Genomic DNA, 23,840 nt, shown 5'->3' with positions numbered 1-23,840 from the left:
ACATGACCCTGACAGAAGCATTTGCAGCCTGTGGGCCCCTCTGAACATTAGTCTCTTCCTCTGAAAATTGGGAATGTGGCTCCCGTCACAAAGCAGGGGAATGACAAAGCAATTGGTACAGCAGAAACCCAATAGATGTCAGAGGACAGGACTTACACAGGCTCCGTCTCAGTGGTGCTCTGTGTTTCTAGCTGACCATTGTGTGTAGAACTTCTTTTAGAATTTACCTTATTTTTAATTTAGTGTCTCTGTGTATCTCTGTCTGCCTGCCTGTCTGTTCCTCCCTCTTTCCCCTCTGTGTGTGTGTGTGTGTGTGTGTGTGTGTGTGTGTGTTGGCCAGAAGAGTGTTAGACCTCCCAAGCTAGAGTTGTGAGTCATTTGATTCAAGTGCTGGAAACTAAACTGGGGTCCTAGGCAAGAGCAGAAAGTTCTCTTAACCATTGAGCCATCTCTCCAGTCCCTAGACCCTCTTATATGATCAGATTTCCCTCCAAGTGAAGCTTGGAGGACAGGTCCCACGTCCACTGGAGTCACCAACTCTTTCCTGTTCCCCATGCAGGAGCAAGGGTGCATGGCTTAGTCTGGCCCAATGATCTGCATTTGCCAGAATGAAACAGAGCAGAGGCAGACTGTCCAGTCAGTGCCTGTGGTCTAGGCTGGTACTGGATGCAGCAGCAAAAGTGCCACGCTACCTGGTTGGGCCACAGGTGAGCTTCTTTTCGGCTTGTTGCAACCCCAACCCTCAGTCCCAGTTCTCAGGGGCAGTCTAGACAGTCACAATGTGCTCTCGAGAGTCCCTCCTGCTTGAAGTGGCTGGTTATGTCCTGCTTGTTGGACCAAGGGTGCTAGAGGACACCTTTACTTCAAACAGCTTCATCCAGCCCACGAGAATCCTCACATGTGACCGTTTACCACCCAGCTCCCATGGTTTCCAGGATACAAGACAAGCCAGCATCATTTAGACACATGGAGACAGTCATCTGTGAACCCACCCTTTGTGGCATTAGCCCCCCCCCCCCAAATCCAGTCCTTTCACCACCATTGGCATTCATTCTTAAAATATAAGGTATATTGTTCACAGAAATAGTTTCTGCAATGATGCAGGATCTCCTCATATCTATGTGAGTGACACAGAAGAAGCCTAGTCACCCATGGCGAGCCACCGGTGACTGGCAAGCTGCTAAAAGAAGAAACAATTGTCTGGAGGCAATGGGCTAAGTGGTTCAATATTTGATGTTTGATAACTGATTGTCAAATCTTCAACGTCAAAGAGACAGAAATGACTCCAGGAAGCTGATGGAGGTTTTGAGTAGTTTTGTCCGATCATGGGCTCGGTGCTATAGGCGAGCCTCTCCCACGAGTGGAAAGATGGGGGTTACTGTTAAAATATTTGGAACTGAAAATAAAAACAGCAACACATCAATACTTGAGTCTTTCTTCTAAGAATGAACACCATTATGTTTCCTGCAGTGTTTTGTTCCATAAGATATAAGGTGATGCCATTTCCAAAATGTTTAGTCTTGGTTTCAAGACAAGGTCCATTCAAATGGTTCACCAACAACTAAGAAATGCGGGAGCTGGTAGACCCAGCCAGAGAAGTCCCTGGAAAGGAGTGCTGGTTTCCAGCTTCACTACATGCTGATCTGAGCATGCCCTACGCAGCACCCCTGTTGATACGTCCCTTGGTGACTTGTAGGAACTCCCTGGTTTGTGGCACTCCCCTCCCCAACATCAGCACCCTATAGTCTGCCCCTCCTCCCTGCTCATCACAGCATAAGATCCCACCCGGCCTCTGCAGCAGCCTCTGTACCCATCCCTGCCCAGCAGGAACCCCAGGCCACAGCATCCCGTCTTCCCTTCCGTCACACGTGGGAACTGGGCAGAGCGGCCACAGCTGCTGAGCAGCCTCGGGGGCCGCCCAGGGATTCCGGTCACCACGATTGCTGTAATTGCTTTTTCCTCCAGTCTCCTTCTCAGGCTCTCTGCATGCTGATGGTACAGGTCCGGTCTCCACTGGATTGCAGTGGTATTTTTTTAGCGTCCCGACCAGTGTGTCCGGTTGACTGAGACATTTCGGGGAAGAAGCAGGTGCATTTACTTTTCAAGTATTATTTTACTAATCAATTGAAAAATTACCTTCGCGAATGACAGAAGTGCGGAGCGAGGAGCGTTTCATTAACGGGCGCAAACATTAATTACGGATCCAGCCCGACCTTGCACACACAGAAATTATGGGACTGATCTATTTTCTCTGTGCTTAATTGCAGCCAGCGACTAGTTCTTTAAATCATTATCTGATAGGCCTCCAGCGAGAAGAGGATTTATGGGGTGGCACCTAGAGGCCTCGCTGTGGCCGATGCTGTTCTGTGGGGGGTAAACAGAGATGGTTATATCAGAGGACCCGCAGGCATGTGTCATATAGCCTTGCAAGTAGTAAAGAAGGGGCCATTTTCCAAAACTGTATTTCTAGTAGCCTTTCTGAGCTGGCGCCCGGTTGCTGCTTCCTTGGGTCAGTTACAGCCTCCTGCCTGCATGCTGTCACTGTGCTGAGGCTCAGGATGACTGGGTAGTGACTGGCACCCCCGTGGTCATGCAATGCAGCCTGTACAGCTCTGCGCAAAGAGCTGTGTCCGTTGAGTCGCACCTGTGCTGTCTCTTTCTGACTATTTCTGTCATGGCTCTAGTCCCAAGCCTTGTTTAGTCAACCCACTGACGGGCAAAGGTCCTTGGGCAGATGGCCATTCAGACCTTATCCTGTGCTGCACGCCCTGCTTCTATGGCCACGGCTCAGAGCACAGAGCTCTTGGGGCTGTACACTTGCTCTTGGCCATGGTATCCTTCTTGGCTAGGGATATTTGTTTTGGACATACGTAGCCCCTCACGGTGGGAACACTGAGCATGAGCACAGGCAGGTCATTCCAGGGGAGGAAACACGGTAAGAGGCAGTGAGGATACAGGAGTCTTTCCCCAGCCTTTGGGAGGACTGAAGCCTCTGGACCCGCAGTCGGCCTCGGTTTTGTTAGCTAGACATGGGGATGTTTGTCATTCTAAAAGAGAGAGAGAGAAACAGGAACACCCTGAGTGTGCTTACACAGAGCCTTCCTCCGTAAATGCAGCAGTGGCCAGCTGGTAGTCCTCTCTGTCCCCTCCAACTACATCCTGGGATCTGTGGACGACTCGGGCTCTGGACTCTGTGAGAGGGTCCACAGCCCAGAGCTGCAGGAAGTTGCAGGGGGAGGGGGTGGTTCAGACCCCGTCTATAGCTTGACTGAATCTGGGCACTCGCAGCTGCCCTGACTGGAAGCCGAGAGGAAAGGAGGCAAGAGTGTCAGAGCCATTCTTGTCGTAAGTGATGGGAAAGCCCAGCCTAGCTATACCGAAAAGCCTTTCCCCAAACTGATTCCCTTTTGGGGCCAGCTCGGACCCTCCATAATTCAGATACAGTGAAGAATCAGGAATCCTCCATTCCTCTCAGGCCCTCAAGTCACGGGTTCTGTGATGATCCCCTCAAACACTTGTACAAACTTCAGGGTTGGTGGCATTCTCCTCTACAATGACAGATCTAAGTCCAGCTGGACAGGGTTCCAGAGTTATGATATCCAGAGTGTTGCGACAAGATTACCAGGTTTCAGGGGGTACAGATGTGTCTGACTGAAGGGCAGGAAGACAAGAAGATGATGCCAAATTCAATGGGCTACTGCTGCTCAGGGTCACCGGGCTAACTGCCTCCTCATGGACTCCAGTGTTCTCCTGTCACTCAAACCAGTGGATGAAAATGAGAGTCCAGAGAGAGTTTAATACTGGGGCTCTTTATGAAGCTACGGGCAGGGTCTAGGGACCCTACCTGTGCTAGATTCATCTCCAGGCTGAGAAACAATGTGCTAGGAACTCTAGGCTGGTATAGCCTACAGAAGGAGACTGTTACCCGGACCCTGGAGCTAGAAGGCCATATGGAGAGTGCTGGCCACATAATCTCCAGTGGCAGTGTGGTCAGTCTGTGGCAAACTCTGGGGGACAGATCAGCTACTGTCACTCGGCGGTTGAACCTAGCCAGAAGCCAGATGGCACAGGTTCCTGGATCTGTAGTTCTGTCGTGTCAAGTCCATGGGAAGAGCAAGGTTGGGGAGGTAAAAGGAGAAGCTTACAGAAGCTCTCACACAGAGGGCTTGTGTGACACAGGCTGTGTAGCTCATCATTGAGCTTCTCTGGTTCTAAGTCCCACCTGCAATCACAGGACCTCTTGCTCTTTCGAACCTTTGTCTCTCTGGGTATTTTAGAGAACATCATGTGTCATCACAAATCAGTCTCCTGTGAGGATGACCCTGCTCTGAGCACCTTCACCAATGCTCTGGGCCTCCTAGTGCAAGGCTTCATGAGGTCCTGTAGAGGACCTGGGATGCTGGGAGGTCTTCCCTCCCCAGGCTACTCCTGCCTGAGAAGTTCCAAGGCAACATTATCTGCATCTTCAACCCTGGGTGTAGTGTAGGGGACTCTTCTTTGTAGTGTCTCCTTCAACTCTCTTGCTCACAAGACTATGAGGTTGGCTCCAAGACAGTCCCAGGAAACATTGTGGGTCACCCTGACCCCACCCATCACATTTATTGTCATTTCCTGACACTTTATGTCTAGGCTTTTCTTCCGTGTTTGGGACCCTCGTTATTGAACTTCTTCCTTGTTCAGGACCCTCATAATTGAACTTCTTCCTCAGGATCACGTCTGAGGAGACCCCCTCAGATCTACAACCCCAAGGACTCCTGCATGCTGGCCACATTCCGGGTTCATTTGAATTGCAATGTCACTTCCAGATAGATCCCCAATATGTTCAAATCTATCATGTGATCCCGGACTTTACGTACTGGATTCCACCCTGTCCTTGTTGCGTTACCTGGAAAAGTGCTTCTCCAGGACTTAGTTTCTTTATCTTAGAGTAGAAAGAGCTGTTTCCTCCACTGTTGGCAGTGGCAATTTTGGAGTTTTGATTTCTTTGAAAAACACAGAAATATTCTGGAAACGTGTTTTGATCCCAGCTGCGGGATATGGGACCGCTTCAGGCTCTTCACAGCAGCTGAATAGGATTTGCCTCATGCTCTAACAGGGGCGTGATTTCGCCAGCTGCAGACAGTTTCTGCGATTGTGTGACTTCTGGAATTCTGGGGACTTCTCAGAGGCTATATAAATACTAGACTCCTGAGAGGCATGGGTGGGTTATTGGTGCTTGTTGGTCATTTGGGAAGATTGCACATGGCTTGTTAGTAGTTGTACTCAAGAAATAACAAGAAGAAATTCAATATCCTGACAGCAAAGATCAAACTTGCCCCAAGAAACTCAACATCCCTAATCAGTAGTAAGTAGTCTAATGATACTATTGCCCCTTTCCAACCCCTGACTTTATTCAGGGATCTCTGTTTCCTTCTCTATCCCATTTTTTTTTCTCTTATTGAGTGTTAGGGAGTCTAAAGGGTGCAAGGAAAAAGGTGGAGAAGGGTGGAAGAAAAAAGGACCCACTAAGTAGCAAAAGCCAAGCTACAGTTAGGTCCTGTCAAGTGACAGGCATAATCTCTTGAGTGTTACATTTTCACAACATTGAACAAGATGACAGAAACACTTGTTTGCTCATCCAGCCGTTTGGACGGCCTCTTGTTTTGACGATAGGAATGGAAAATGGCGTACCTTGATGTTTTCAGCCTCTTTTGAAGTGTGGTCATATGGGGCTGGAGAGATGGCTCAGCGGTTAAGAGCACCCGACTGCTCTTCCAGGGGTCATGAGTTCAATTCCCAGCAACCACATGGTGGCTCACAACCATCTGTAAAGAGATCCGATGCCCTCTTCTGGTGTATCTGAAGACAGCTACGGTGTACTTATATATAATAAATGAAGTGTGGTCATATGGCGTACCTAGGCTCCATTAATAATGCATATTCCATCGATAAGTCATAAAAGATATATTCTACCCATAAGTCAGCAGGCATTGGGTCACCTTTGAATCTCCCGTTCTTCCCTGAATCCTCTAAGACAGTCAGGGAGCTGGATGAGTTGATTGGCTGGGCCTGAGATATGTGACTGTGTTCTCTGGAAGTGGGTAGGTTCTGCCATACCCAACCCTCTTGGACTGAGAGCAGCGAGGGAGAGAGTGGCTCAGCAAAGAGAAATGTGGGTGCTTCTCCAGTCCATAAAATGGAGCGGGCAATCAACATCTATCAGACACAGACATTTATGGTGTTGGATGTGAAAGATTCTGGGGACTTGGGGACTGATCTGATGATAGAACTTTAATTAACAGCTGGAAGATGTTTCCATCCTCAGGACTCTCCACACACAGAGCAGACTCTAGCTTGTTGGGAACAAGATGGCCCCATCTTCTTCTTCATCATTTCAGTCACTCAGAGTATCAGGAAGCTGGCATTCCTGTCTCTGACCCTTCTTCATATATGATCTAGAACAGCCTTTTCCCCCTCTGGGCCTTGACTTCCCATTCTGTAAAATTGATAGCTGGTGTGGCCAACTTAGTACCTAGAGTCCTCCCAGCTCGTACATTCTTACAAACACCCAGCCTGGGTCCTCTCTGCCCAGACAGGGAAACTCAATGAACACCATGGTTAGTGCTGGGAATTCTTGCTAATCCTTGCTTGATTTTTGTAGCATAATTCAATTTGGCAATTCAATTCAACAAACATTTATTGAATGCTTATCAGAGTGAGGCTAAACCCAGCATTTGGAGAATTTGCTTTTATGTTTATAAAAAGTCCATTTCCTGCTAACATCCTGTGTGAGCTAGCTGTGTAGGTGGGAAGGGAAGCAGGGAAAACAGAGTCCGTTTGACAGATGAAGATACTCACGGCTCTCCATGCAATGTCACGCCCTCTCCTCCCAACTTCCAAGCAGGGGTTATTTGATTAGTACCCACTCTTCTCGTTTGGTGCTTTCTCCTACCAGGGAAGGTTAGAGATGTTTGGCACCTGAAGTAGCACTTGGCACAAAACATGTCCTCAACGAATGTTTGTTAAATGAATATATGAGCTAAAGGAGGAAGAGAGGGAGAATGAAGAGGCAGTTGAAAGATCCGTTTCCATCCAGTGCTCTGCAGGACCTTGGCTCAGATCTTTCTTTCCTGGGATCAATTTCCTCTTCTTGAAGTGGAGGGATAGTTGATTTCCAAGCAGGCTTTGCACCACAATCATGTCTGGTTCCAGAAAACATGGCTGCCCTCGTGACAGCCTCAATGCTCTCATTTGGAAATGCTGAGGATAAGAGCCAATGGTATGTACCTTAGAAGGTTCTCAAGGGATTTGGCTACAGCGAAATGTTGGGACTTCTATGCAAATAAATCATGGTTTCCAAATGATGCTCAAACCAAATTCACTGGAGTACTTCTCCTACCCAAGCCCCCATCCGCCAAGCCAGCCTCAGCACCACGGAGATGGGGCCAACCTGATTTTCCCCCTGAAGCTCCCTTTGCTCCATTCTGCTCCGGCAAACACCAGGTAATTTGCGTCAGCATTGATTATCATCTCCAGCCTTGTCCTCATCTTGGCTTTTGGGAGACAAGCCTCTGAATTGCACCTTTGGATTATAGCACTCCCATGCTGTGCAAATGACATAGGAGGCGTACCCACACCAGTCGGGCCCTGCCACCTTTGCAGGGAGCCACACACTAATCAGTGCATGTTGGAGCCTAGCTATTTCCTCAGCTGGAAAGAGACAATGGGCTCCCTGACTGGTGGGAAGCACAGCCTCACAAAGGGCAGTGTCTGCCAAACTCCAAGTCTTCTACTCAAGACGAACCAGCAGCTCTGGGGGCAGATGCCCCATCTGTAAGCAGCAGCTGCCCTTTAGAGGCAGAGAACCTCAAGCCCTGCTTCTGGGAAGGCGTGCATGCTCTAAAATGGGGTCCCCCACATTACCTGTCTCTAGTTTCGATGACGTGATACAGTTGAGAGCAAAGGATAGAAATAGGGAAATGCAACTGAGCAGTCTACACATACCTCAGTCTTCCTCCCAGAGGAAGGGTGTGCCTGCATTGGCCTTAGCCCAGTGGGACTGATGGATGGCATCCTTACTCCTAAACACTTGTCATTTTCAAACCAGGGACATTTGCAACTCCAAGGACATAGGGCAGGTCCTGAAAACATTTTTGGTTTCCCCTGCTCCTATCAGGTCATATTCAAAAAACGTCACTGAGAACTTGTTTAGTTACTAAGGTCCCTTGCCACAAGTGGGACTGCCAGCTGTGAGTCCTTCCTTTCAGGGGCCATGCTTCCAAGGCACACTGCATTCACCATCCACCCAGCTAGCACCCAGGTACTCAAGGACAATTGACTTTGGATTGAGTGGGAAGCAAGCATTCTCAGAACTCAGATGAAAAAAACATAAAGTAGTTAATATTAAATAAAGGGATTGGGCAACTCTTCTTCCCCCTTTCTGTTTTATGCTTCCTGCTATGGCCTTGGTCGGGGCCTGTTTTGCTTGTGATTAATGAGTGACTCACCTTGGGCTGCTTTCTGCTTATTTCATACACATTATGAATTTGAAGAGGTCACGTTAGACTTGGCACCTGAAGGGAGTACTCGGGAGTCTGGAAAGAACATGCCAATGGCATAGGAGCCATCTTGAGCAGTGGGTGTTAGGAGAGTGTCTGTCCACATAGCATGGTTACCATACATGATCTGCAGATTCAAACCCCGCCCCCCCAAGTACCTTGACTAACTGAGCATCCTCTAGTTACTCACAGACTGAGAGGCATGAACAGTCACCCCTCAGTAAGCGTGCATAACCAGTTACCTTCCAGTTGGAGCTCCTTGTCTTTCCACTTGTGGCCTCAGTTTGCCTGGTTAATGGCCTTTCTCTAAGGTCTTCTTGTGTTCCACAGTTCCAGCATTGAGAATAAGAGGACAAATGATGACAGTTTTGGGGTGTCTATGGAGCTGGTATTTCTTTCCATTGCTGTGGTCTCTTATTCTGTCACCCAGAAGGATCCTCACTCATTTTCTGGGCTCCGGATTCTCATCAGGGGGAGAACTGATGGGCCCGAGAGGCTGAGTCTTGTAAAAGGAATTACATATTCTATCTAGCTTGTGTAAAACACACACCGTTCTGGTGTCTTACTCACAAGCTGTAAGTCTAGATTGGTAGATTTTGGACCTTTTCTAACTTACATCCCTGTCACATGTCCCTTGTTACTTGTTGTTTCCACTGGCCATATGCTCACAGCCCATCTCCTGTCATGCCCTATTCTCCGTTCTCTCCTGAGACCCACTGGATCCCCAAGTCCTACCTCTCTCTCTCTCTACTGCCCAATCACAGGTGTTAGCCATCTATTGACCAACTAACTTGGGGAACAAGGTTGGCATAACCAAAGCTGGTGTGGTGAGAATTTGCTCTCCTTGGGGCAACCAGATCTTGGGGTACAGAATTTAGCGTTTGAATACATAACAGTACCAGACCAAGCCCAACAGAGTCTGGTCAAGTATTTTGCATGTGGCTCACGGTTGAAGGTAGAGTTGGCTGAAGCAGTCTTCTTCAGGTTACTTCACAGCCTAGAAGCTGGATGTACAAATACCCCAGCAGTCACCCACACTGGGAACCTTTTTGGCTTAGCATTTCTGTACCCTCCAAAGACTGCCAACCTGTAGTACTAGGGAGAGCTGTGGAGGAGAGACACTCCCTACAGGGAGGGAAGGATAGCGCCGTTTCCACTAGAACAGAGATTTGAGTTCCTGAAAGAAAGTCTCCTGACTCCCTGGGTCCCTTTCTGGCAATCATGTCCCTCTTGTCTGTGATCTCTGACCCAACAGACTACAGAGACAATTAGCAGAATGCGGACATTTCCCCTGCCTCCTGCCAAGCTACTCTGAAGTAGACATATCCAGCAGATCTGACAAAACACAAGTTAAGGTTGGGTAGCCATCTCTCCTCTACAAAGGGCCCTTCTGGCTGTCATCCTTAGGACAGAGGTATAGCAAGGGTCTGTGAGGGGCCTTAGAGAAGCCCACAAGTAGCACCAGAGCCTGCCATTCCGTTCCAGATATAGGAGTGTTGGATTTCATACTCACTTCAGGCAAATGTGCTCTTCTTGCTACTGAGGTTTTGGGAAACAGGAAGACTCCATCTTCTCAGTGCCGGAGGCATGGAGCTCTGGTGTGAGCAGAGCCTGGAGAGAGGTGTGGGCAGCTCCACGCCAGTGTTTGCCTGTGTGTGTGAAGAGTCCCACCATCCTGAACTAGGAGGTGGCCACAAGGTGGCTTGTGTCCCGAGGCTCTGACCGATAACCCCACCAAACACATTCTTGTCTCCCAAATCTCCCGCAGACTCTCTCCAGTTGTTGAGACTGTAGGGCTCCGGGAGGGGTGGCCCTTCACTAGGAAAGGATTCTCCAGCATCTCATGAGTGTTGTCCATGGTGCCAGGCTGATGCCTGTATGTTCTGTGTTGTTTTCTAAGGCTGCCATAGCCAGGTGAGCCATCTGACTGGCCTCAACAACAGGTCTGTTCTCTGGAATGCAGGCTGGCGTCTAACCTCCTGCACAGACCTGTTTCCTTCTCTCTTCCCCAATCCAGGTAGACGCTAGCTTCCTTGCTTCTTGCCTCACAACTACTGTTTCTGGTTCTGTCACCGCATGGCTTCTGCCTTTTCATTGGTCACCTTTTTCCTCTCAGGGCAGCCCCACTCTAGATTTAGGGCTTAGCCCAATTCAACGTGCTCCATTCCTTTGGGGGATAGCCTGTTATTTATATATTTATGAGCATGCATTTGTAATCCCCAGATCAGTACACACTGTCATTCGTAGGTGTACAAAGAACAGCGAGAGCCCTGAGTTGCCCAATGTGTGTGTTCCTAACTGAGTTAAGGGAGGTGGTGCTTCCTCTCCCTGCTCCAGGACTGGCCCACAGGGTCCTTAGCAGCTCAATGAGTGCCTCGAGGTTATGCTTTTTTCCTCTGGATGATGTTTGGGTTGTGCATAATGGCCCCTGGGTGCAGAGCTGAAGTGCCATCCAATGTTCACAACGGTATGACTGCTGCGCATTATGGAGAAAAACCACAAAAGAATCAGGGTGCCCAGGGCTTGAGTTCCAGTACTCTTCAAAGGGGCATTAATTTCTATACTATAGGCCTATTGATACCTGCTTCGCAGGGCTGTATGGCGATTAAATAAGTAAATATGGGGACATCATGATGAGTTTGTAATGAAAGCTAAAGCAGTAGCCACACATTCTTTCATGAACATTTTTTATTTACATGCATGTATATGTGTGCATATGGGCATACGTGTGCATGTGAGTGTAGAACCTGAGGACACCAGAAAAGGGTGTTGTCTCCCCTGGAGCTGGAGCAGATGATTGTGAGTCACCCACTATGGGTGTCCAGTTTCCTTCAAGAGCAGCAAGCTTTCTCAACTGCTGAGCCATCTCTCCAGCCTTATGCAGAATGTTAAAGTTTGAAATGTGAAGTGTCTCCCACGGGCTCCTGTGTTTGGTCCCTGGATGGTGGTACTGCTTCTGGAGACTGTAGGACGTTTGAGTCTGTGGTCTAGCCAGCTTCTGCTAGAAGCTCCGGGGATAGGCCTTGAGGAGGACATTCTTGCTTTATTAAGACGTGAAGAAACCAGCTCAGAAACATCCACCACACATGGAGCTCCTCCAGCTGCCCTTCCCACCGAACTGGATGGATACTCCTGAAACTGAGAGTCCAAACTCCCTTTCTCGAGTGGCTTCCACCAGGCCTTCTGTCATGGCAAAGAGATCAGTAGCCAAGCACAGACTTTCTCCTCGAATTGCTGTGTGTCTCCAAATGCACTTTCATTTTCATTCCTTAGGTGGTTTTTCTCAGAATATTGTGAGACATGGGCTGCTAGAGAGATAGTTCAGTGCTTAGGGACACTTGTTGCTTTTGCAGAGGACCTGGGTTCCGTTCCCAGCACCCACATTGCTGGGAACAGTGTATTTGGAACTATGGTGTCAGGGCATGTAATGCTCTCTCCTGAAGTCTGTAGGTGACAGGTATGCATGTGACACTCGTAAATATATGCAGGCAAAGCACTCCCACAATATGATGATGATGATGATGATGATGATGATGATGATGATAAAATCTGAAATAAATAATCCTAAGAGATAGGAAGGATGACACTTAAACACCCAAACACTGCCTTCTCCCCAGATTTCAATTTTCTGAATTTGCTTCCTAAAATTAAAAATAATTTTTCAAAAGTCCTCTTTAGAGGAATCAGGGGAGATCGTAACTAATTCAGAATCATCATCCTTTCCTGCCAAGACACCCTAGATTCCCTCTTTCTACCTAATTCTAGTAAGAATTCATTTTGTATTGGAGGTAATTAGACCCTTAGAGATGAATCAGGGTTAAATCGAGAGTCCTTAATGGCAGCAGTGAGGGGCAGCTGACAGTGAAAAGAGAAGGCAGGTAACACTCCAGGAAGTAGACAGAGTGCTACAGGGTCACCGTGGGTCCCTTCTTTGAAGGATGTCTGCCGGCACACTGGTCTGTAAACACAAAGATTTCACTACATGGTCATTTTGTAATGATTTTTGGGAAGAGTTGAAACATTCAGGCCAACTCGCTTGGCTTGGACCCACTCTACACTAGGTCTGTGAACTCAGCCCCACCAGCACCTAAGACTCTCCTTGCGTGTGATGGCATCTGTGATGCAGAACTGAGGGGACAGAGGTAACTGTGCATACAAAGCTCTATCACAATGCCCGGCTCTAGGACTTTACAGTGCTATGGCATAGTTTCCAAAGCAGTTCACACACGCCCTCCTCCTTACTCCTCACAGTGATCTTTCATCCATTCACCCAGACTGCTCTGTTCATTTATCCTTATGTATCCATTGTCCTTATCCACCCATACATCTATGCATCCCCATCCATCCATCCATCTATCCATCCATCCATCCATCCATCCAAACATCCAATCCATCAAATATCCCTTAATTTAACCATCCTATTCCATCCATCCTACCCATCAAAGCAACTATGTATGCATCTATGATTTTCCATCCATTTGTCTGTCTGCCCATCCATCCATCCATCCATCTACCCACCCACCCATCCATCCACCCACCCATCCATCCATTAACCTATCCATCCATCCATCTATCCACCATCCATCCATCCATCCATCCATCCATCCACCCATCCACTCACCCACCCATCCATTAACCCATCCATCCATCCATCCACTCACCCACCCATCCATTAACCTATCCATCCATCCATCATCCATCCATTAACCTATCCATCCATCCATCCATCCATTAACCTATCCATCCATCCATCCATCCATCCATCCATCCACTCACTCACCCATCCATTAACCTATCCATCCATCCATCCATCCATCCATCCATCCATCCATTAACCTATCCATCCATCCATCCATCCATCCATCCATCCATCCACTCACCCACCTATCCATTAACCTATCCATCCATCCATCCATCCATCCATCCATCCATCCATCTATCCATCCATCCATCCATCCACTCATCCACCCATCCATTAACCTATCCATCCATCCATCCATCTATCCATCCATCCATCCATCCACCCACCCATCCATCCATTAACCTATCATCCATCCATCTATCCACCATCCATCCATCCATCCATCCATCCACTCACCCACCCATCCATTAACCCATCCACCCACCCATCCATCCATCCATCATCCATCCACCCACTCACCCACCCATCCATTAACCTATCCATCCATCCATCCATCCATCCATCCATCCATCCATCCATTAACCTATCCATCCATCCATCCATCCATCCATCCATCCACTCACCCACCCATCCATTAACCTATCCATCCATCCATCCATCCATCCATCCATCCATTAACCTATCCATCCATCCATCCATCCATCCATCCATTAACCTATCCATCCATCCATCCATCCATCCATCCATCCATCCATCCACTCACCCACCCATCCATTAACCTATCCATCCATCCATCCATCCATCCATCCATCCATCCATCCATCCATCCATCTATCCATCCATCCATCCATCCACTCATCCACCCATCCATTAACCTATCCATCCATCCATCTATCATCCATCCATCCATCCATCCATCCACCCATCCATCCTATATTTGACATTAGACAGTTATATAGGAAAGAGAAACACATACAAAACTTGTCCACCCATAAGAACTTCGAAGCACAGACTAAAGACAGGAGATGAAGCAACCAAATAGTTGTGTATTAAAGAAGGTCTGTGATGTAAAACAGGAAGTAGTAGAACCATCAGAGAGCCTGTGACTGCTTAGCTTCAGCTGTCACCTTGATTCAAACCTAGAGTCACCTGGGAGAAAAAGGGCCTCAATTGAAGAATTGCCTCGATTAAATCGGCCTGTGGCGTATCTGTAAAGCATGTTCTAAATTGTTAATTGTTGGATGTGGGTCTAGCCCATGGTAGACGGTCCATCCCTAAGCAGGCAGATGTGGGCTGAACAAGAGAGTAGACTGGACAAGCCAGGGGAAGCAAGTCGTTAAGCAGCATAGCTTCTACTTCAGTTCCTGCCTCCAGGTTCCTTCTTTGTGCTTCTGCCCTGGTTTCTCTCGGTGTGGACTGGAACCTGGGAACTGAAATAAATCCTTTTCTCCCCGTGTTGGTTTTGGATATGATGTTTATCCCAGCAACAGAAGGCAAACTAGAGCACAGCCCTAGGGAGGGTATAGTCAGAAATGGCCAGATTTCTGATGAAGAAGGGGTACCTAGGGGTGGGTTGTCAATATGGACATGTCAGGCAAGGGGACGTTACCTAAGACCCCGCAAGTGAGCAGCTTGGATTGTCTAGCCATGCTGGTCCACCTGTTTAGAATTGCTAGAAGCATAGGTTCTGGGAGATTTTTGTCTTCCTTTGCATCTTAAGGGTGTCAATATGAGTTCAAGACCTCAGGCCAAGAAATGGCCATTCGATATTTGACCCCTGACCAAATCCCAGAAGGCCAGCCTGCTCCCTAGCCAAGCCGCTGCTAGGAGCTTAGGAGTGACCAGTGATGACTTCAAGATGTCTTGTGCAAGACTCTAAAAGATGTCTATTGCCTTGTTCAGAAAACAATGCATTTTGGCATCAAGTTTAGAATGACAGCTGAGAGAAAAAAGCATCCCCTAGCTAGGTCCACAATGTGATACATTGCTTGGTAGTCTCTTTTCTTATGCGAACAACTGAGAAGAAGAAGGTAAAGAAACTTGGCCAGCTGTGTAGAGGGTTTAGGATGGGAACTGACATGGTTCTTGGGTATTTTGTCCACAAAGGTTAGTATGCTGGGAAGCTTGGTCCTCACTGTGGTCATGGCACAGAATCTTCAAGAAGTGGTCCTGGTGTAAAACAATTCCATCATCAGTGACCCCGTCCTTGGAAGGACTTTTTTGCACAGTCAGTTCTCTGGAGAGAGGACTGTTATGAGAGAGCAAGGCTGAGCTCCCACTGCTCTCTGGAGTCCCATCTCACTGTGCAAGTGCCCCTCACATGTACCTCTGCTGTGATACCATGAGGCCTTCAACAGAGGCCAAGCCAAGGGCCTGTTCTGTGTTGGACTATCAACGTCTAAACTGTAAAGCTCTTTTACTTAATCATTGCTTAACCTGGGAGCTTTGTTTGGTTTTTGCTATGGAAAACTGAATGATACAGGATCTGGCCATAGCCCATCGGTCACTCTCCCAGCATTGTCAAGCAAGCCATAGCTCACCTGCCCCATTCTTAGAAATCCTAGAAGGCCAGCCTGCCATATCCCTGGTCAGTGTAGCTTTGCCACACTTCTTATGTTGGATTTTTGAGTTCGACCAACCAGGACATGTTGGTGTTAGTGTTACAAAGTCCAACAGCCTACACTCATGCCTTGCCAACTGCCTGTTGACCTTTGCTGTTGCTAGCCATCTCGTGGTTTTTTTGACCTTCCACCAAATTTGCCCAGAACAATTTGTACATTGGCCATTAATCTATAACCAAGTATTTCTCGCTGATTTGAGGAATGCGGCCAAATCTTCTGTCTGTACAAAGTCGTAACAGTAAAGAAACATTTGACTACACTGCTTTTTTCGGACAGTGCATGGATGCTAGCCATACATGGCGACTCCCCTGAAAGCCCGATCCTTTCCAACAAAGGACCCAGTGGGGACAAAGAGGAAGAGAAGGAACAGTAATGATGTACACATTAACTTAGCCAAACAGTCCTGAGATCAGGGCTGCCAAGCTTCATGTGCCTCTAACAGGCCTGGCTGAGTTCTTAGAGAGCAGCGACACTGTTACCCAGGGATGCTTCCATAGACTCGACTGACAGTAGTCTGACATCGTTCTGTGTCAGTGGCTGCCTAGGCCACCTCACCACAGGGACCCCCATCTTCTCTGAGCAGGGGCTCACGTTCTAGCAGGCCCAAGGAAAAAGACTGTGGCGTGTGTCCTCTGAAGACATGGATTGGATGACACTGGATCAGGGGCAAGCATGATCGTTGCTGAGCCAAGACAAACACTGGGACGCACTAAGGGTTATGAAGCTTTCCCATGGGGAGCACTCCCACAGCTAGTCAGAGCTCTTGAACTGGGTTTCTGGTGCCTCAGTTTCTCTAGCTGTAAAATGGGACCTTGTGGCACTTACTGTTGAGGGCATCTGTGAGGGCGAAATGGAATAGTACTCTTCAAGAAGCATGGCGCACTGGAATCGAGGGCCAGTGAAGACTGTCAACATGCCAGAGCCTCCAACCTCCTGGCAAATTGGTTACCTATCTCTTTGTTGTGAAAGAAAACCCAACAGCAACAACATAAAGGAGGTTTTATTTCAGCTCACAGTTCAGGGGCTATAATTCATCGGGCCAGGGATGGTCTGATGACTGTGGAGACTTGTGGCTCCCAGTAGAGGAGTACACAGTAACTGGTGGTCCTAAGGAAAAGCTGAGCTGGCCTAGAACCCTCTCCCTCTCACTGACTCTACATCCTCTAGCAAGACTCCATGTCCAGAAGGTTCCATAACTGCCCCCTACACAGTGTCATCAGGTGGGGAGCAAGTATTCAAACCCATGGATGTGTCAGGGGGGTTATTCATGTTCATTTGTAATACCTGACCCTCAGTCCTGGCTTTGATGGAAGCCATGGATGAGGTCTAGTAGAGGTGGGGAGGGCTACATGCCCTAATGCATGACCAGCAGGCCATGGCCCTTGAGACACAGAACTACCTGGGAGGCACCCAGAGGCTGAATCTGCAACTGCAGCTGTCTACTCATGGTGTGAGTTATTGTATGACAGTCCAACCCTATGACCATAATGACTATCCTATCTACTGACACCTATCCTTTGTCCCCAGGTCTCAGTGAGTGAGCCCATGGATCTGTGACACAGGTCCTTTAAGGTCCATAGAATCCTACCACAAACACTTCTGCCAGGTACATTAGGGGCTGACTTCAGCTAATGGAGATAGCAGTCAGTGGACAAACACTCCAGATCCCCTGTGCTCCAAAGGAATGAGCCCCAAGTGCCTTTACAGTGCCAGAGTCGATCACATGGTTAAAGGCCATCAGTCCTGGATTTACTTGATCACTGACAAGCCATGCATCCATTGTCTTGGTATTTTACCCCTTGTATATTTTCAGGTCACCTCTCTCACAAGCTACCTGTATCCCATTGGGCCAACCTATAGAGGAACCTAACAGAAGAACGACCCAAAATGCCTGTCCCAGGTGTCTGGGTCTCAGTGTCTGCTCCTCTCACCCCTGCCTGTCACTCATATCTGCAGTCAGGACTCTCCATGAGCCCGCCTGTGAACTAGCAACTGGATTAGAGTTCCGGTGTCACACCAGCTTTTCCTCTCAAGAGACCCACCCTGTACATCAGCCTGAAACCTCACTCACATGGAACGAGTTCTGTAAGTGACTGAGCTGACACAGAATTGGCAGTGGTGAGCCCCATGCTGTCTGAAAATGTGCAGGCCCAGGTTATGTTTCAGGGTCAGAGGGGCAAACACAGGACGTCAACCCTGCGATAGCTTTTCCTCTGTGTGCAAGCTATGATTTCGAGTCTTGGCTGTTGGCTTGACTGCATTTGGAGTCAACTAAAATCTAAGCTGCTGGGCATTCCTGGGAGGGATTTTCTTGTCCAGATTGTCCAGTAGGCAGATTTGAACTAGGCAGACCCATGTCAAATCTTGGCTGAATCCTCTGATGCCCACTTAGATACAAGGGTGTGGAAGAGGAATCTTTGAATCTGGCTTGCTTTCCCCCACTACTGCTGCTAAGTTCATCTGTCCTGTTGAATGTATTCAACATTCCTTTACGGCTGTGAAGACCAACTTCATTGGGATTCCAATGTAAACCGAAGGCTAGCAGCTCTCCGGGATTCCTTCAGTGCCAGATTGAGACAACTGAGACACCCAGCCTTGGACTGAAATCAACTACTGGATTCTTGGCTTTTCCAGCACGAGAAGCCATTGTTGAATGTCCTGGCCTTCACCCTGTAAACCAATCTAATATGCACACACACACACACACACACACACACACACGTTGCTGTGTGTATATATATATATATGTATATATTTCATATACTTATATGTATTCGATATACATATAGATATATTGATATTGTGTGTGATCTGTGTGTATGGGTATGTCTATTTAAGTGTGTGTGACATGTGTGTGGGCGTGTGTATTTGTGTGCGTGAGTGCATTCATTTAAGTAGCTATGTTTCTTTAGAGAGCCCTGATAATACATAGACACGTTAATGATTATGTTTGGAAAACTCTGAGCTTCTTGGAGTGCTGAGTTCTTACCATGCCATGCTCCACCTTCAGCCTAGCGTCTCTTCTTTATGCCCGCTTTCCACAGGGTTCAGATATCCTGGTGCTCCCAAAAGATTTTGGCTGTGAAGATCTTTGCAGAGAAAGCCATGCCACGCAAGTTGCTCTGCAGCTGCCTTGCCAGCCTGTTCTCATGGCAGTGCAACCTGTCGGAGCCTCGCACCCCTCTGAATCCCCATGATTGTTAATCTGGGTTGTGGGTTAAGAGACACAATGCTCTAGTCAGCTTGGGTGTTTTCTGAGGGCCCTGACCCAATCAATGGCTTAATCCATTGGCGGCTTCAAAATGTCAGTAGAGTGTTGGAGGTAATACAGCTCTGGAAGGTGGGGGACTCCAAAGGGCTTGGTCCTGCTCCTTGCTTGTTTTGCACCACTCCTGAATGTCTGCCTAGAGTAGATAATTCTGCTATACCCCATCTTCCCACCGGAGCAAGGCACTTTCAGAAACCGTGCACATAAGAAGTTCCTGAGGTTGCTCGAATTGAGCATTCAGTCACAGTAAGGACGGAGATGATTGGCATGGTGCCTGTGGACCATGGACGAGGGCTCAGTGGACAAGCACAGGCCAGGGACTGGGAGACAAGTCAACGAGACACTTGCATTCCCTGCCCCAGCAGACCTTGAAGTCCAAGTACACGTGAGTAAAGTAATTCCACAGAGTAGTCATTGGATGGTGTGACGAAAAATCATGGTGGTGTCAGAGTATGATGGCTGAGCTGAGGCGGTATCCTTGAGCTCAGACTGTGCAGAATTCTTGAGCAAGATTCCAGGCCAAAGACTGAATTGGGCACAGGGGCCTTCTAAATCTGCAGAGGGATCTGGAGTCTCGAGTAGGGCTCATGACAAGAAATTGGCTCAGGGAGGGCAGGGAACAGCATAGGGGCTGCAGAGTTCCGTCTCAGAGGGGGCGGGATCTAATTCCTGGAGCAGAAGGGGGGATGGGGGCGGGACGTTGTCAAGAAGAGAGTGACTCATTCTGATTGACATTATTTTAATTTTCTTTTTTTTAAAGGATTTGTTTGTAAATACATGCATGCATGACTCTGTGTGGGTTTATGCACATGAATGCAGGCAAGAGGTGGTCAAAAGATGGCATAGATCCACTGGAGCTGAAATTACAGGCAGTTGTGGATTGCCTGCTGTGCCTGCTGGGAACCAAACTTAGGACCTACGGGAAAGAGTAAAGGACTTTTAGCTGCTGAGCCATCTCTCTAGACCCCTGACTGGTGTTTTTTCTTATTTTACTTAAAAATCAAGGCATCTCCAAGTCTAATGGCGCAGGACTATAATCTAGCTACTCAGTGTGAGACAGGGAAGTCACAAAATCAAGGCCAGCCTGGACTGCAGAATAAGTTCACGGCAGTGACAGAATGTCGTGACGTCAAGTTTGAGAAGGTGAGCTGGGGCGGCAGCTGAATGTTGGAGTATTTTCCCAGCATGTGTTTTTCATCCCCAGTACCGCAAAAAGAAATAAAAAGAAGAGCTCTACAATATATCCAAGGGCATGTAATATCCACATCTTAGTAGATAAACTTCTTAAAGAGTAATCGTATAGGTGCACACCTCGACTCTCGGTTCAACACATAGAACATTTCCAACGCCTGGGTGCTTACGTTTCTATCAGCTTCCTCTGACTGTGCTGAGGAGAGAAGCATGGCAGGGCTGGGGCCTGGGCGGGTGACCACTTAGACATGACTGGCTTTGAGTATGGTGAAGTCAGAGGAAAGAGGAGTGGTTGGTTTGAGAGACTTTCTTCTAACAGAGCCAGAACGAGCTGCTGATATGCAAAAGTGAGTGAGGTTGATAGACTAAAGAATTCTGTAAGGTTCGGCCTTAAATATGGGGTGGGTTTCTCACTGTGGGCAAGGATATAAATTAGCACAGCCCTTAGAGAACATAGTACAGAGAGGGTCTCAGTACTGCCACTCCTAGGTTTGCACAGAGCCGACAGAACTCAATATCCTGTTACAGAGAATTCACGGCAGCCAAGACATAAGCCGAGCCCAGGTGTCTGTTAACACGTGAATGGATTAAGAAAAAGTGGTCCATTTGCACAACAGAATATTATTCAGACTTAAAAGGAAGTGTTCTCATTAGCCACATGAGGGCCTGGAGAACACTAAGTTAAATGAAATAAAGCACTTCACCACAGACTCCAAAAACTCAGAAACAGATGACTGAGTTTGGTGGTTGTCAGAGGCGGGAACATATTTTGGGAATTCTGGCCAAAGAATGCGAAGTTTCAGGTAGACAAGAGGAGTGAGTTCAGGGGGGCCCACGTAGGATGCCACAATTAGTGACAAGGTATTCTGTATCTGAAAATGGCTACCTGAATAGATAATCAGTGTTCTTAACACACACACAGACACACACACAGACACACACACACACACACACAGACACACATGCACAGAGGCACACACACACACACAGAGGCACACACGCACAGAGGCACAGACACACACAAACACACATACAAACATGCACACACACACACAGAGGCACACACATGCACAAACACACATACACACACATGCACACACACATGCACACACACATGCGTGTGCACGTGATGTAAAACATGTTCTATAGCCCCAAGTCATCTACATGATATATACATGAGCATGTACAATTTTTAGTTGTCAATTTATAAAAAATAATAAAATAAAAGATAATTTCTAAAAAAAAAAATAGAACTAGAGAACAAGGTGGATTGTGGGACAGAGAAGGCAAGGAATCTTGGGGACACATGAGGCCATCAATGGATGACCCAAGGAGAGCTCTGTAGCTGGTTAATGTCAGGAAGCATGTCCTCCACTTCCCCAGCCTCAGCCTCAGAGAAGAGCCCCAGGAGAGTAGAATAGGACACAGAAGTCCCCAACAGGCTAAAGGTCACAGGAACGTAGCCCCGGGCAGCCTGGTGCCAGGGAGGTAGGGAAGAGTGATTTGGGGGTGGAGGCTCTTACCCTCTCAGCTGCCCCTTGGGAAGCCCAGGTCAGAAAAAGGAGGGGTGGCCTCATAGTGGGAAGTGAGGTCTGTCCCCTCGTAGGGAGCCATCTGCTCGTAATGCAAGCAACCCCCTCTGTCAGAGGAGGCAAGGAAAAATGACCGTGACTGCCCTGCCACACTGCCAGGGAGAGGGGTCCCTAGACCTGTGAGGTAATACCTCTAATGATGTATGGCCCAAGAAGGGTTGGGTTAATGATCTTCAGCAGGACCCAAGAGTAAACCCCAGTAATTTCATAATACAGCGTGTGATGGATTAAGGCGTGTTAATACCAGGAGTATACATTAAGGGGAATGATCTCTCTGGCATACTAAATGGCAAAATAAAAGCACTTTTAGAAACTTCCATGATTAATTGGTCTGCCCTTTTAGTTCTGTATCATGATAAAGTAAAGCCACTTCTCCTGGTCACCTTCCAGGCAATCCCTCTCAGGCTCTGCCGCCCTCTGAGGGGCTGCGGGGTGCTGCCCTGGAGCTGGAAACCAAACATGCAGCCTGGAGTGTGATACCATGTGTCCTTCTGGGTTCCAGACATCCCTGTCATTATTATGTCCCTCAAAAGAGCCTCCCAAGCACCCATCCCATACCATGGGATTTAGCAGAAATCACAGCACGGCTTGAGACCACGGTACAGACGTAGCCGTCGGAAAATGAGCGCCAGAGGAGGTGGTCAAGCTCAGTGGTTAGGGTCTCGGCCCATTTGCTTACCCACTGTCTGATCTCGGAGCAAATTGCAGAACCTCTTCATGCCCAACTTCTCTATAAAACTGAAGATAATGAAAACCTCCCTTGTGAGGTTGCAGGGGCACTAGGAGACTTGCTGAACAAGGGCTCACAGGCAGAGGCCATGTACCACATGTCATCAGCCACTGGGAGTGCATGCCTGGGGTTTAGCACAGCATCTGCCACATAGTAAATGCTCAGTAAATATTAGCAAGCTGGACCAGTCTTGCTCAGCATCCTGGAAAGAGAGGCACCGCTATTTCCATTTCCCAGGCAGGTAAACTGAGGCAGAGAAGTTAGGAAATTGCTGGCGCTCCTATTAAAAGATCTCATAAGATCCTCAAAGTGAATGGGATTCCTTTAAATCTCGGGCCCGCAGGATGGGTAGAGAAAGAAATCTACTGTTTACCCTTAAAGATATGGGGCATGGAATGAGTATACAGGGTCACGGGTTAGCACCCTCCCTTCCTGCACAGTTCCCTCCATCTATTCCTTTGGGACATGGTGCTCAGAGGTGATAGAAGATTCTAGAACTGGAGGCAGGATGTGTCCTAGGACCAGAGCCCAGCCCCTCTTTCATTCACTGAGTCGCAGCTAAGCTACCAGCCCTACTTTTCCTTCACACACCAGGTTTGGGAAAAAAAATCTGCAAGGACAAAGCAAAAATGTGCTTCCTACCCCACAATGAAGAGAGCACCTGCCAGGTAGGGCTCCTTCCTCTGCTCCGTTCCTGTACTAGGAGTGCGAAGGAAGCACTTCCTTAGCGGTGGCAGCCATAGGAAGTAGAGGACTCTGGCCAGTTGCACCTCTCTGGGCTCTCAGGATCAGTGACCAGCATCTGCGGGAACCTTCCAGTAGATGACCTCACCTGCTATGACAGAAGCTGGTGGCCCTGACTCCACCCTGTACCACCCTGGGAGCTCCGTGCATCTTAAATTCTTTTGCCTCCCTCCCATTCATTCATCCAAAGCATACTTCCTGGATAGCATGCCTGCCTGGACCGGCTACGACAAAGGAAAAATAATAATAGAGTACAGTCTGGTCCCTGTGGAGCTTAAACTTGAGGGGACCATTCATTTCAGGAGTTACAAATAGAAGGTTGGAACATAATCCTACTTCCTGGAAATACTCAGGGAAAGGCTAAGACTCAGGGGAAGTAGTTCATGCTCAGCCCCAGGCAGTGGGGACAGCGGCAAACATTCACCCACAGGTCCCATCTCACTTTATTAAAGAATGTGGTAATTTGGACCTTTTACCCCTTGAAATGTTCTGCTTTAAAATATTAACAAATTCTT

Source organism: Rattus norvegicus, chromosome 19 (assembly GCF_021556685.1).
Source record: "Rattus norvegicus strain SHRSP/BbbUtx chromosome 19, alternate assembly SHRSP_T2T, whole genome shotgun sequence".
NCBI lineage: Eukaryota > Metazoa > Chordata > Mammalia > Rodentia > Muridae > Rattus > Rattus norvegicus.
The sequence above is the reverse complement of the archived record's forward strand: the minus strand, read 5'-3'. Positions refer to the sequence as shown.